Below are 13,644 nucleotides of genomic sequence, written 5' to 3'. Positions count from 1 at the left end.
ATTTCGACAAGAGACGTAAGGTGACAATTTCGTGAGTTTTACTCTTATTGCTGAAAGTACATTAGAAAAAAAAATCTTTGCACACAATGGGGACGAGCTCGAGCCGGATTAGGTCCTCCTCTAAATACGCCATTGCATGTCTTCCAGCTAAAAGCTGTCTCGCCGGGCAATGTCTTTGGTCGTACCTAAAGCGAGAGAGTTTACCTATACAGTATATTTCTAACGCACTAAACCTAAATAGAATAATACGTTTCTACCATTCATTAAAAACGACTATGTTTCGTAATATTATGACACCGTTTAACCAAAGGTAACGTGCCAGAAATAACGTTTGAAGAAAATTGCATGAGGAACTTAGTACAACTCACGCGAAGTGCACATTCTTCTCGGAATTAAATTGAAACTGCACGTGATACGAAGCATGTAGGCCACGATCACATGAGTCGATACTCGCAGCCACTGTGGTGATTTGTGACGCATTGATTGTACACGTCACTAGAAACTGTTTCGTAACAAGTTAGCTAAAAAGTTTTCTTGCGCGACTAAGTTGCGTCTGTCAGCTTAAATATTTATCGTGATCGTCAGAAGAAGTTGGCGAAGAATCAGCTCTTCCGTTCTACACTGTGCGGGTGAGTGGAGTTATTTTTAGTCCTTTTTTATTTTTAAATTTTTGTTGAAGTGAGCGTGCGAAAGATAAGAAAGAAAAGTTAAAAAAAAAACTTGGAAGAAAAAAGTTATAAAGATTTGCTCTAAGTGGAGTTTCTAAGTTTTTAAACTAACTTCACGCCTTTTAAAATGAATTTTAGAATAATTCTCTGTTCAACCTATGATATACAGGGTGTTTAAAAACAACATTTGGCAGGTGATTTCTGACACCAAGGTAAGACAAAAAGTATAGACCAACTTGGGTGCACAGATGGTGTTTTAGGCTGCCGAAAACATGAAAAAAAATGAACTTTAAAGGCCCATAGCTCTAAAACTAGAGATGCAAGGGCTCGGAAAAAACCCGGCTTTTTTGAAAAAAACTCGTTTTTTTTCTGCTTTGCTTTTTTGCTTGGGAAATTTTGGGCTTTTTTCAAAATTCTGCTTTAAATTGATAAAGCAGACTTTGTTTCGCTTCTCTATAACACAAAAAGTCATTTAATTAGTGGTTGATGCCGATAATAATATAAAACCTCGAAAATAAACCATGAATTTCGAAAAGATATTTCAAACAATTTTACTTCAACATTTTTACATTATGAATTCCAAAGGATTAACCAATGTATATAATTAAAAAAATTTAACCTCCTATATACAAAAGCAGGCAGAGTTGGCAAGAACCATGGTTGTTTCTGAAAATGCCAAAAACCCGTTTTTTGGGGGTAGTTTAAACCAGGTTTTTTTGGGTTTAAACCAGGTTTTTTTTTATTTATAGATATTTTGCTTTATGTATTTATATTACTATTCACAGAAATAAGTTTGTTTCGCCTTGGTGTTATTATGCAACAACGGCATTATGCTGGAAGAGGTCCCATAAGCTTAAAGAAGTCCGGTCAGTAAATTTCTTAAATTGAGAAACTCCCGCCCTAGCCACCGGGAAAATTCCGTCATTATTTTAAATGTAAAACAATAACGGGAAAATTCTGTTATTGTTTTCCATGTAAAATTTAAAGGTCAACGTATCATAATCAGTACGCTAAAACTGAGGTATTAAATTACAAATTTAGTATGTAGATATCATTGAAAGTCCAATCCAAGCTAATGTTGGAAGCTATCGATAAATTTTGCCAATTTCTACCAATATATTTAAGCAACCTTGGCTTCTTTATAAAACAACAGGCATGCAGAAATATATAATTTGGTTTCGTTTCGTATGTTTAGGCTTAACATTCTTACGTAATACCGAGGTTATCGAGGAGAACACTTTCGCTTAAAGTGACCTCCGAACCGCTACTTGGCTTATACATGAAAGAAGAGCTGTGGTTCGACCGAGAATTGAACATGGGACACCTTGATTAAAAGGTGAAAGGAAATAAGACTAATGCAGATAATTTGACATGTGGAAACGTCACCATGAAGTTCGCATTTTTGTTCTTTTTATTTTTTTGGTTTAAACCAGTTATTTAAAAAAAAAACAGCTGGTGTAAACGAGCGAACCCTAAAAATAAAAACTTCTTTTTTTAAAAAATAAACAAATAACTAACAAAATTGTATGTAGTATTTTTACTTCAAAATATTCTATTCTCTCTTTTTGAAACAAAATAAAATTAAAATAAAACAAGAAAAATACTTAGATTTATATGATACACTTAAAGGCTGCACATCTAGAGCTTTTGGTTCTGTATATTCTTGAAATTCTACATTTAAGTTTTATATAACCACCATCACGGTTTACCCAATCCTCAAGTTTTCTGAATTTTTAACAAGAGGGATTCAACATATCATTACGGCCCCCCCCCCTACCAAAAAAAAAAAAGGACTACGAAATATATTTATACTAAACACAACTGCACAACAAACATGACTGAGTGGTTAGCTTTTGCGCTTCTATCGGGAAGTCCGGGATTCAACCCAGCATTCGACCATTCTGACAAAGCTTTTCTTCATTCCACCTGTGAATGCAGAAATAGTGCGTGTACTGGCCGACTGGATTGTAGGAGTTGGCAGATTTCCTTTCTTATTGTTTTTAAATTGTTGTTATTACTAATTACCAGCAGTGACGGTTTTGCGAAGGTTAGGGGGTCGGTCTTTCGGACTGAAGCTTGTTCCCCAAAGTTGCGGAATGTCTAAAACGAACGAAATATCTATTAGTTATGCCTTTACTCATAAACTATAAACTTTAACCGTCAAATAAAAATTACGAATGTTTAGAAAAACTAAACATAAGTAAGAAAAAACCCCTCCCAAAATACTTTTCTAAATTCGCTACTGATTCTCAGTATAAAATGATCCTCAAGGTTGTATCCGCAAGATTATTGCTAAACATATAAACGAAACGAAATATTAGTTATGCCTGTACTTATAAACTTCAAGCACCTCCCAAATAAAATTGGGACCTTTTAGAAAACGAAACAATCAGAGAAACTCCTCCCAAAGTACTTTTCTTAAATCCGCTACTCATTATTTGTATAAATTGGAATTCAAGGTTGTATCCGGAAAATTATTGCTAAATCATTGCACAACTACAGTATAACAGAAATGTGGAAGTACGGTTTGACGGACATATTGAAAAACGTATGCTTTGACGGATATATAGAAAAACGTAAGTTTAACTTTTGTGCTAGAAGCTAGAGTACTAAGCTCTTAGAAATGAAACATGGCTGACAAACTAAAATGATCTAGAGAAGAAAAAAAATGTCGATAACTTAAAAGTTAAAATAAAGTTAAATAGCTTGTAAAATTGCCCTCAAATACTACATTCTTCATGTTAGCTTTAATTCGTAAAACATGTGCTCCATCCGTCTTGATGGTGAATTACAGAGCTAAAAATGGCATTTAGGTCATGGAATTCTTATCTAACTATAGAATATACTATAAGAAAACTATTTAGATAGAAAAATCATGAAAATGAAAAAAGCCAAAATTTCCAAAATTATCGTTTTTTTTCAAAAAAGCCGGCATTTTATGTAAAAAAAAAACATCGATTCAAAAAAGCCGACTTTTTTTGCATCTCTATCTAAAACTATGGGACCTACCGTAGTCAGGTTAAGACTTCATTTAGGAACTAGTATGTGCCCTATCCAAATATCCATGTGTCAGAATCCTGCGGTACTTCCGTAACTATTTTTATAGAGGTAGTTGGTGAGTACTTCAAATTATATGCACGTAACCAAACTCCCTCTATAAAAATTGTTGCGTGAGTATCTTAGGATTCTCAAACATGTATTTTTGGATAGTGCATATATTAATCCCTAAGTCTTGACCCGACTGCAATAGGTTCCATACTTTTGGAGCTATGGATCTTTAAAGTTCACTTTTCTTTTTATGTTTCCGGCAGCCTATAACCCCGAAAGGAAGCATTTGTGCACCTAGGTTGGTCTATAGTTTTTTGTCTTGTCTTGGTGTCAGGAATCACCTCCCAAATGCTGTTGGTGTTGTTTTGAAACACCCTGTATATATTAGTTGCGTTTTGCGTCCCATTCAACACCGATCATGTGAAGGATGGAACCTACTATTAACGTGGTGGGTTCTTTACTACACGACGACAGAGACTTAAGTCTGGTGCAGTTCGCAGGGCACAGTCCATCATGTAAGATCAACTCTCAGTAGAGACCGTTCCTTTCACACTATCTCGCCTACAAAAGAGTTGCAAATCGGAACCATGCCACCGATTCGATTGGCGTAGCCAGGAAAGACTCAAGGAGCTGGAGCCCTCACCATAAATAATAGTGTAAAATTCGTGGCGAAATTATTGAACTAAATTTTTGGTGTATATAAAGAAAAATTGTTTATCAGCGTCTCCCAAACATTGGCTATGTTTACGTTATTGGTATCATGATTATTTCAATCGTAAGTACGAAGTATTCTGCCAAAATCGGCAGATCTTTTGCGGTAAATGGAGTAGTATATATGAAATGAAATGAAATATTTCAGTTTAACGTCCCATGATTATGGTCTCTTGGCTAAGGGAGACAATGGTTAAAGCAAGTGAATGGGGATGGTAGAATGAGAATGCGGGAGGAAAAGAGGTACCATGAGAAAATCCACAGACACGATGTTGTCCACCACAAATTTACCTGGGATTGAACCAAGGACCCCACTCACCAGAGGTAAGCAAGCAGTCGCCGTGCCCCTTGGTCTATATAAACTAGTAGTCCACGATGGATAATCTTTAACTCGACGAAGGAATTATTAGCTTTAATAGTGTCGAACAACGATAATATTCTTTTCCTACCATGCTTTCCTTCCACCATATTACATCAGAATATAATTTCTTCTTAATTACTATCTTGAGTCTTATTTTCCTCTTTTATTTATGAGTGTATTTATTTGTATTACTCCAGATACAGTATATTGGTTATTTTATATTGAAATATACAAAAATATATAAGAAATACATATACTGATCAACGTTTATAGCAATCGTGCGTAGTGGAGACTTAAAAAATTTCATTGATCAGAGTTAGACTGGCTCCATAAAAAGGGCAGTGGTATTGTTATTGAGAGGGTGCCATGCCATTTGATCCGCGAGGAGAGGGTTTTATGTGAGTTGTCATTATGCCTAACCTCATAAATGATTTGAACTATAAGCCATAATTAGAACTATAACAGAAGGCAGCCGCGGCGCCGGCGAACTCATGTCTTGAAAAGTTTTAACCAACAAAGTTTTAAGATAAGTGAATTATTTTTTGTATTATTCAAGAAAAAATAATGTAAATACTTCAGGGAAATTTACTCCTTTCATTTTCGTTATCTAATAGATTTTTCGGGAAGGGTGCACCGGGCATTTGCAGGTTGCTTGGCAAGCTTATCTGAGGGTGCAAGTAGAAAACTGTTCAATTTAATAGGAAATACGTATGTTTATGTTGTGATTTTCAATTATCAATTGCACGTCTAGATTTCACAACATTAGGTAGATTTCATTACGTTTAATGCATATTGCATCCGGAAATAAAATTATCAAGTACAGTTTGGTTACCTTTTCTATTTTTAAGAAGAAAATTTTATTTTTCTAGAGCATCATAGGATGATCTTGTGACAAGTTCTCAATACGATACCTAGACTTTATTTATGAAGACCTGATGGGAAATAAAAGCAAGGTTAGGAATGGCAAAAAGGATGGGAATAAACGAAACGCATGTTGAGAGTCGCTGAGCATAAATAATTTCGAAAAAGACTCATCAAAATGTTTCGGGTGCAATACTCTCTGTAACAGAAGAAAACAGATTTTAAATAAATCCGTCATATAAAATATTAATTTATTTTGTTGATAACTCTACTATATGGAGGAATTCAGAAAAACTATGAAAAGCAGCGAAAGGATTTCAAAATAAAGAAGAATGATTTAATTGTTGATAAAGATTTCAGAGTTCTTATTAACTGAGGAAAAATGAAATGAAATATTTAAGTTTTACATCCCACGATTATGTCATGTGGTCTGAAGGAGACGACGATGATGAGAAATGAATGAAATGGTGGAATGAAGAAAGTGAGAGGAAAGAGAGAACCCCGGGAAAATCCACACACAAAGTGTTTGCCCACCACAAAGTCCACTTGGCGCAAGCTGGGATCAAACCAGATACTCCACATACCAGAGGTGAACGCTCTACCACTGAGCTACCACGGCCCCCTTATCAAGAGAGAAATGGGGGAATGGAGGATATTGTGTCAGTTGGCGTTATATCTAACCACGCATGATTTTAACTATAAGACATATCGGTAGCCTAGAGCGAGTGGGACCTTTATGTTAGGTACATCTCGGCATTTGTCTGGTGTGATAGTGTTGTAAAGGCCTGGAAAAAAACCGGAAATTTTGGGTTAAAAAAACCGTTTTATCCCGAGCTTGAAAAAAAAAACGGAATATTTGGGAAAATTTGAAATTTCCGAGAAAACAATTTTATATTTAGTACTGTGTAGTTTACAGTTAAGATCACTGAGTGTTTATGTTTCTTGTATTAGAGTAGGAAAAATGTGTAATAGCAAATATATGTGCACCACACCTTTAAAGTTAGCACCATGATAGAATGGAATTACGTTTACAAAAGGTACTAAAATATAATTAGTGTATCCACGAAACGAGACATTTCTCGTGTCTCGTCTCGTCTCGTTTCGTAAACGAGACGAGACAGAATCCTTTTAGACGAGACAGACCACTTGTCCCGTCTCGAAAACGAGACGAGACGGGACGTCTCGTGAAATGTCTCGTCTCGTCTCGCGTCTCGAAAATCAAAACGCTGGCGGGAATGACCAAGATTGAAATTACCAGTGGTCATATAGATTGCAAAAGGAAAATCCCCTTTGTGAGAAAACATGTTGAAAAGCCTTCATAGAGAAGTGTCCTCTGCTATTGAATGAAGCAATCGTGATACATGAGCTTCCAGGAATATCATCCTTAATGTCTTGTCCCCAATTACCCTTGCTGTAAACTGAGGAATTCTCATTTTTTTCATTTCTGGCTGGAATGAAGACAAACCAAATCAAAGACAGGGAAGATTTTTACAAGGTCAAGAAACCGAACTGCCACCACCATCTATTCAATTTGAAAACTGGGTAAGGACTACACTCATTACAGGCTGTAGTTGAAAGTTCTGTCTGAGATGGCAATAGAGAACAGAACAGACTACCCTTGTCTTTATTCTCTAGTGGCGATATTCTTTTTGCTATATGAACCGGAAACGGCAATTGAAGTATGTCATCTTGCAACTAAAATTTTGTCTTCTTTCTCTCTCTCTCCCTCTCTCTCTCTCTCTCTCTCTCTCACATACACACACATACACATACACATACACATAGAAACACACTTTTACCATTTTACCAATCGCTCGCTTATTATACAGCAGTCATGTTGTAAAATTCACCTCTTCGTTTGGAAGGCGGGCGAAGGACAAAGAAAGCAAAGATGTTATCGACGAACCCTTCAAATTGTTTGCTTTCAGCAAGTTTATGATACTAATAATAACACTTTAGGTGAAGAGGTTTTACAGGGGGACCTTCGTTTTGTTATGTGGAAATGTTTGATCTGACCAGAGTGCGAAATTGCCCTCTGCTTGCATGTTGAGAGGAAGGGAATACTTTCCTTTCCTAGTGAATAATATTCATTAGAACCTGAATTATCTTCAGAAATGGTTTCTTGCACAGTGTAAAGAACATTTGGTATAATATTCATGGAACTCCGTTGAAAGCAGAAAATATCATGAGAATGATCAAAATTCGAACATTGAAGAACATAAGTAGCTCAAGTTGTAGAGCGTTGGCTTCGTATTCGGGAGGTCGTGGGTTCGAATCCCGCTGCCGACCATCCTGACTGAGGTTTTCCAGGGTTTCCCTCAGACCTACCAGGCAAATGCCGGGATGGTACCTACTAAACAGGCCCTGGCCGATACCTTCCCAAATCCTTTCCATTGTTATTGTTGTTGTTGGATATCCAGTGTAAAATGGCCTCGGAGCTGTATCTGGTGATTGTTAAATAAATAAATAACAGAAAAGAAATAGGATACCCAAACCATATTTTTAAACCTGCTATAAAATGTATATCCTATATTTTTACTAATTCTTTACTCCCATGAAAGTATCCTGGGGAGGATATTCTCTCAAATTTTTTCAGACTGAAATCCTTTTATCCCGTACGATTCCCCCCCTGACACAATACGAAAAAACAAATGCTGTTAAAATCCATACACATGACCCTTCCAGGACTCAACCCAGGGCCTTCAAGCCGATGATCTATCGCCGCAGACCGCTCGGCTTGGTATGAAGATGTACGTTGTATGATTGCGAATAGATCACGACAATATAAGAAACTTTAATCCAAAATGGCCACCCAAAAATCAACTTCTTTTTTTAGACCACTAGCTAATCTGGGTGTACTGTCATGAGTTTGTTACACAAACGGGGCAACCACCACATAGTAGCACACACCGCGCGGTTATGGGAACAGATTTGAACCATGGAGGTGAAGACTGGTCCCAAGCATTCTTTCGTCTGATGTGTCATTCAGCTCCCATTACAATGGCACTTTAAGTAGAGCTTACTGTGCAGTAACATATAAAATTTCAATCAAATACTTTCCATTACTCAATAAAATTAATTGGTTCCGAGCTTTTTTTTTAAAAAAAAAAGAAAAGAAAGAAAGAAAAATAATTGCAACAAATCTAAACATGCTAAAATCGAAAGTAGTTTTTGGATTGGTATGGGTGAACACTGTGAAACCTAAAGGCTGGAATATATGAAATCAAAGTGTACACACATATCTATCTCTCTATTTATCTATATATCTTTCCATCTCTCTCTCTCTCTCTCTCTCTATGTATATATATATATATATATATATATATATATATATATACAGACACTATAAAGCAAGCGGGCTGATAGTATACGATAGTGTCGGGGATGGTGACACCTTTACATCAAACTTTGCTTGTCGTGTAAACATTATTTGACATTAGTGTATTCATCTTTGACGTACCTATGAGCAATTTACTGTATATTCGTGTATTGAAACTGGTGAAACAAATTTCAATGTTTCAGAATGTAAAAAAAAGAAGCCAGGGTCGAGAAGCCTCAGACAACTAACAGCAGAGATTTATTTTCTTGTAAACTATTTGTCCTTGCCTTGTGAGCTTATTTGAATTTGTTTTTAAGACCTTTAGGAAACTTTGGCCGAATGGATGATGATGGGAAAATTAGTGGAATGAAGAAAGTAGTAGGATACCAGACAACTTCGAGAAAACACACACATTCGAAAAATGAAATGAAATCTTTGAGTTTTACGTCCCACGCTAATGCCGGTTAGGCTAAAGGAGACAGTGATGATGAGCAATTAATGAAACGGTGGAATGAAGAAAGTGGGAGGAAACGGGAGAACCCCAAGAAAACCCACGAACACGGTGTTTGTCCACCACAAAGCTCATTTGGCGGGGGCTGGGATCGAACCCAAGACCTCAAGCACCAGAGGTGAACGCTCTACCACTGAGCCACCGCGGTCCCCACAATCTTTGTCCACTACAAAGCTCACATGGCACTAACCGAGATCGAACCGACTACCACATACACCAGAGGTGAAGGCTTCACGGTGTAGCTACCGTGACATTTCTTGTCTTGTGTGTTCTGGGTAATACTTGTAACTTAGTTGTATCTTGATTAGCATATTGCAGTCTGCTACATTTTACTTTCGTTCCCATGTTATGCTGCTATATTGTTTTACGAGACGAAACAAAACGAGACAAAAGAGACGAGACGAGACGGGACAGAACCTCTCGAGACGAGACACGAGACGGGACGAGCACATTTTTCCGAGACGAGGCACGAGACGAGACATGCTTTGCACGAGACGAGACAGCCTGAAGTCTCGTCTCGTGGCAACACTAAATATAATCCTAGTTAGATTGATTAATATAGACTAATGGTGAGCACAAAAACCGGTTTTTCGGTTTTTAGAAAAACCGAAACCGGTTTTTGTGTTCACCATTAGTCTATATTAATCAATTTAACTAGGATTATATTTCGAAACCGGTTTTTGAAAATTTTCAAAAAACCGGTTTCGGTTTTTTTTTTACCGAAACCGGTTTTCTCCAAAACCGGTTCGTTTTTTTACCTGGTCCGATTTCGGTTTTCTTCAAAACCGATTCCGGTTTTTTAAAATTTGTTCTATTTCTGACCAGAATGGTGTTTCGTTGTTCTCCGGAAACCGAATCCATTTCCACAGAAATAGTTTTGTGTGTTTTCGAAAAGTTTTCACCGAAACCAGTTTCGGTGAAAACCGAACCGGTTTTGGAGAAAACCGAAACCGGTTTCGGTGAAAACCGAACCGGTTTTGGAGAAAACCGAAATGTCGGTTTTTCGGGTTTCGGTTTTTATAGAAACCGGATTTCGGTTTTTATAAAAACCGGTTTTGCCCATCCCTAATATAGACGCATTTAAATTATCTTAAGCAATCTTATGAAATCCCCACTATATGGCAGGGAAGTGTGAAAATAACAGGGCCAGAAACATTTCAGTTAATACCGATATGTTAAAATCAAATATGTACAGGGTGGCCCAAAGTAGGTATACACCCCTGCATCATCCCTGCATTGATCAAGTATAAAATTCTAGTTTATGGGTTTATTTTCTTCGGCTCTTCCAAGCATAAGATATAAGTAAAACACATTCAGAACAAATAATAAAGAAACTAGGTCTACCTGATGAATAACAATAAGAAATTATATAAAATGCAATGAGCTTATCACTATGGTACTGTATACCTACTTTTGGGCCACGCTGTATTTTATGGAGATACATATCTTCCTTGTACTGTGTAAAATTGCTGGAAATTTTGAACCCGTTAGAAAAAAATCTTTTGTTCGGATATATTGGCATAAACCGGTAAATATAATTTAAAAACTAGTTCTTTGCTACTGCTGCTAATCTTATTTGCTGTAACGTGTCTGCGGCGTATATACAATGTATTTCGCTAGCAGGAAAATTACTTAAAGCAACAGTTTTTAATTTTACTTTTCTAATTTCTGGTAAAATTTCTCTTTATTATTTGTATATTTTTCGAACAACTTAAAAAGAGAGATTATTTACACATACACACATACACCGCACAAGTGCGTAAATTTGAGCAGCGAGATATATGTTAAAGAATTTAACATGTGAAACTTCCGCTCGTTATTATTAAAGACTAGCAGAATACCCGTTCTTCGTACGGGGAAAATACGTTTCATTTTGGACATAAAGGGCACCAAAACTGTCACCACTGAACTTTAGGGACCCCAAAAACTATAAATTCGACACTAATATCGGTCATTTTTAATTACTTTTACATGTCGTTCTTTCCCTTTAGAGTATTAATGGGGCTGAACTTGAATTTAAACAGCATCGGAAGTGTCACTGTTCATCTGAGCGATCCCGAAAATTATAGATTCGTCACTAATACCGATCATTTTCATCATTTTTATATATCTCGGATTGATGAATTTGGATTTAAACGGCAAGAAAAGTGTCACTGTTCACATCAGAGACCCCGAAAACTATGAATTTGACACTAATATCGGCTATTTTTAATCATATATATATATATATATATATATATATATATATATATATATATATATATATATATATATATATATATATATATATATGCCCTTCCACCTCCCCCAAGTTGAGGGCCTGAATTTTTATTTAAACGGCATCTGAAGTGGCACTGTTCATATCAGAGATCCGAAAACTATGGATTCATCGCTAATATCGGTCATTTTCAATATATATTCCCCTTCCTTCCTCCAAAGTGAAATGATAAAAACCATGCCAGGTCCAACCTTACCTATGTTGAAAATTTTATGGAGATCGGTCTGGTGGTTCAAGAGTTGTTAAGTTACAAATATAGTCACTTTCATCTTATAGGTAATTTGTCGCACTAGAAAACAGGTATTTGTTTACATACAAAATTTTATACATAAAGTTTACATAAAAGTCTATATTAAAATATTAAATAATAGTAATTATATGTTTTAGTGCATGAGTATTAGTGAAATTTGCCTAAATTTCACCAGATCAAAGAGCACATTAAGAACTCAGTTTCATTCAAGAGCCCTATTTATTGCAACAGAAACGCTTCATGCTAGTAGATTTGTATAAACGTTCTGTAATTAATGCAGAATCACGAATAAACGCCTAAAAAGCTCATAAAGGAAATGAGTGCAGACTATTAATTTTCAAGAATAATTACAACAGTTTTATTTTCAAATGCTTCTTTTTTTAAAATATTCGCAATATTGAAATTTCTCAACTTATATTTTTCACGCGTTCAAGTTGACCCAATCAAAAATCAAACCAAGAAAGAAGAACATAGTAAACTTTAGTCCTAAATGATGTTTCCCCAAAGTCGACAATTAGTTAAATCTACTTATCATTTTCTTGATACGCCATAGAAGGAAAGATGGGAGGAAAGTGAGAAATAGGAAAAAGAAGAACACAACTGATCGATTATTTGAAAAATAGAAGAAAATATTGGAATTAAAAGAGGAAGCTGTAGATCAAGAAAAGTGGAAAAAACTTTTCTAGTCCCAAACCTAAAATAATAATAATAATAATAATAATAATAATAATAATAATAATAATAATAATAATAATAATAATAATAATAATAATAATAATAATAACACTCTAGCCCTTCTCTCTGGTCTAGTAGCTAGTGCATGCACCCAGAGGCGGCTTTAGGATTTTAATTTTGGGTAGGCCCTTCTCCCTCGCTTATACACATTTGATTGATTAATAACAGTAGGAAATTACTTTTACAGTAGTGCTTTAATCACAAAGTAGCTCAATACGAAACACATAGTATTCATACATCACGAATCCACGAACCTGCGTTCAATAAAAACTCTACTACTGAACCAGCTGTATCTGCTGTAAATTACTTTATTAAAAATACTGTATTTGTTACTCGATCAGCTCGTAATTAAATAAGCATTGAATGCGATCCTCTAAATAAGTAGAAATTAAAGTGTTTTAATATTTCGATGGGCATGTAGAGTCACGCCACATTACTAACGTCACAGTTATATCATCAACTATTAAGTAAAATTTTAAAGGAAAAAAAAAAGTCGAAATGCAGAAGTTAAAGGGCATTCTTCGTACCTATCGCCAGAGTGTATCATCAGTTGTCAGGGTGCCAGCAAGAAAATATCTTGTCACATATTTAGACTCAAGTGTAAAGTCCTAAAGTTATACCACACACATGGATCCAGATAACAGAGACCATTGAACATGTCCAAGAAATAAAAGCTTATAAAAAATGATTAAGGTCAAATCGTCCAAAGGTTGTTGCTAGCCTTATTTCTTCACCTTTATGTGAAAGCTGGCACTAGTTGTAAAATACACTTATTATGATTAATATTAAAGTTAAATAATAATAATAAACGAGTCCCTAGGTAGCCGAATCATCACTAGGGTCATTAGTCGTTATTGTTTTTGGATTCGAATCGAGATAAGGCCATTGGTGTCTATAGGATT

General features: G+C 35.7%; 1 protein-coding gene across 1 annotated transcript in view; it reads left to right on the top strand.

Annotated features, from left to right (window-relative positions):
* Positions 1-483: 483 nt before the first annotated feature.
* LOC145668616 (glyceraldehyde-3-phosphate dehydrogenase-like) overlaps positions 484-13,644 on the top strand; it is a 62,411-nt gene continuing 49,250 nt past the window's right edge. Inside the window, exon 1 of the mRNA XM_081736655.1 lies at positions 484-629. The gene's annotated coding sequence lies outside the window, so the exon portion shown is untranslated. The remainder of the gene's footprint in view (positions 630-13,644) is intronic.

Source organism: Thermobia domestica, chromosome 13 (assembly GCF_964235325.1).
Source record: "Thermobia domestica chromosome 13, izTheDome1.hap1.1, whole genome shotgun sequence".
NCBI classification, from domain to species: Eukaryota; Metazoa; Arthropoda; class Insecta; order Zygentoma; family Lepismatidae; genus Thermobia; species Thermobia domestica.
The sequence above is the reverse complement of the archived record's forward strand: the minus strand, read 5'-3'. Positions and strand labels throughout refer to the sequence as shown.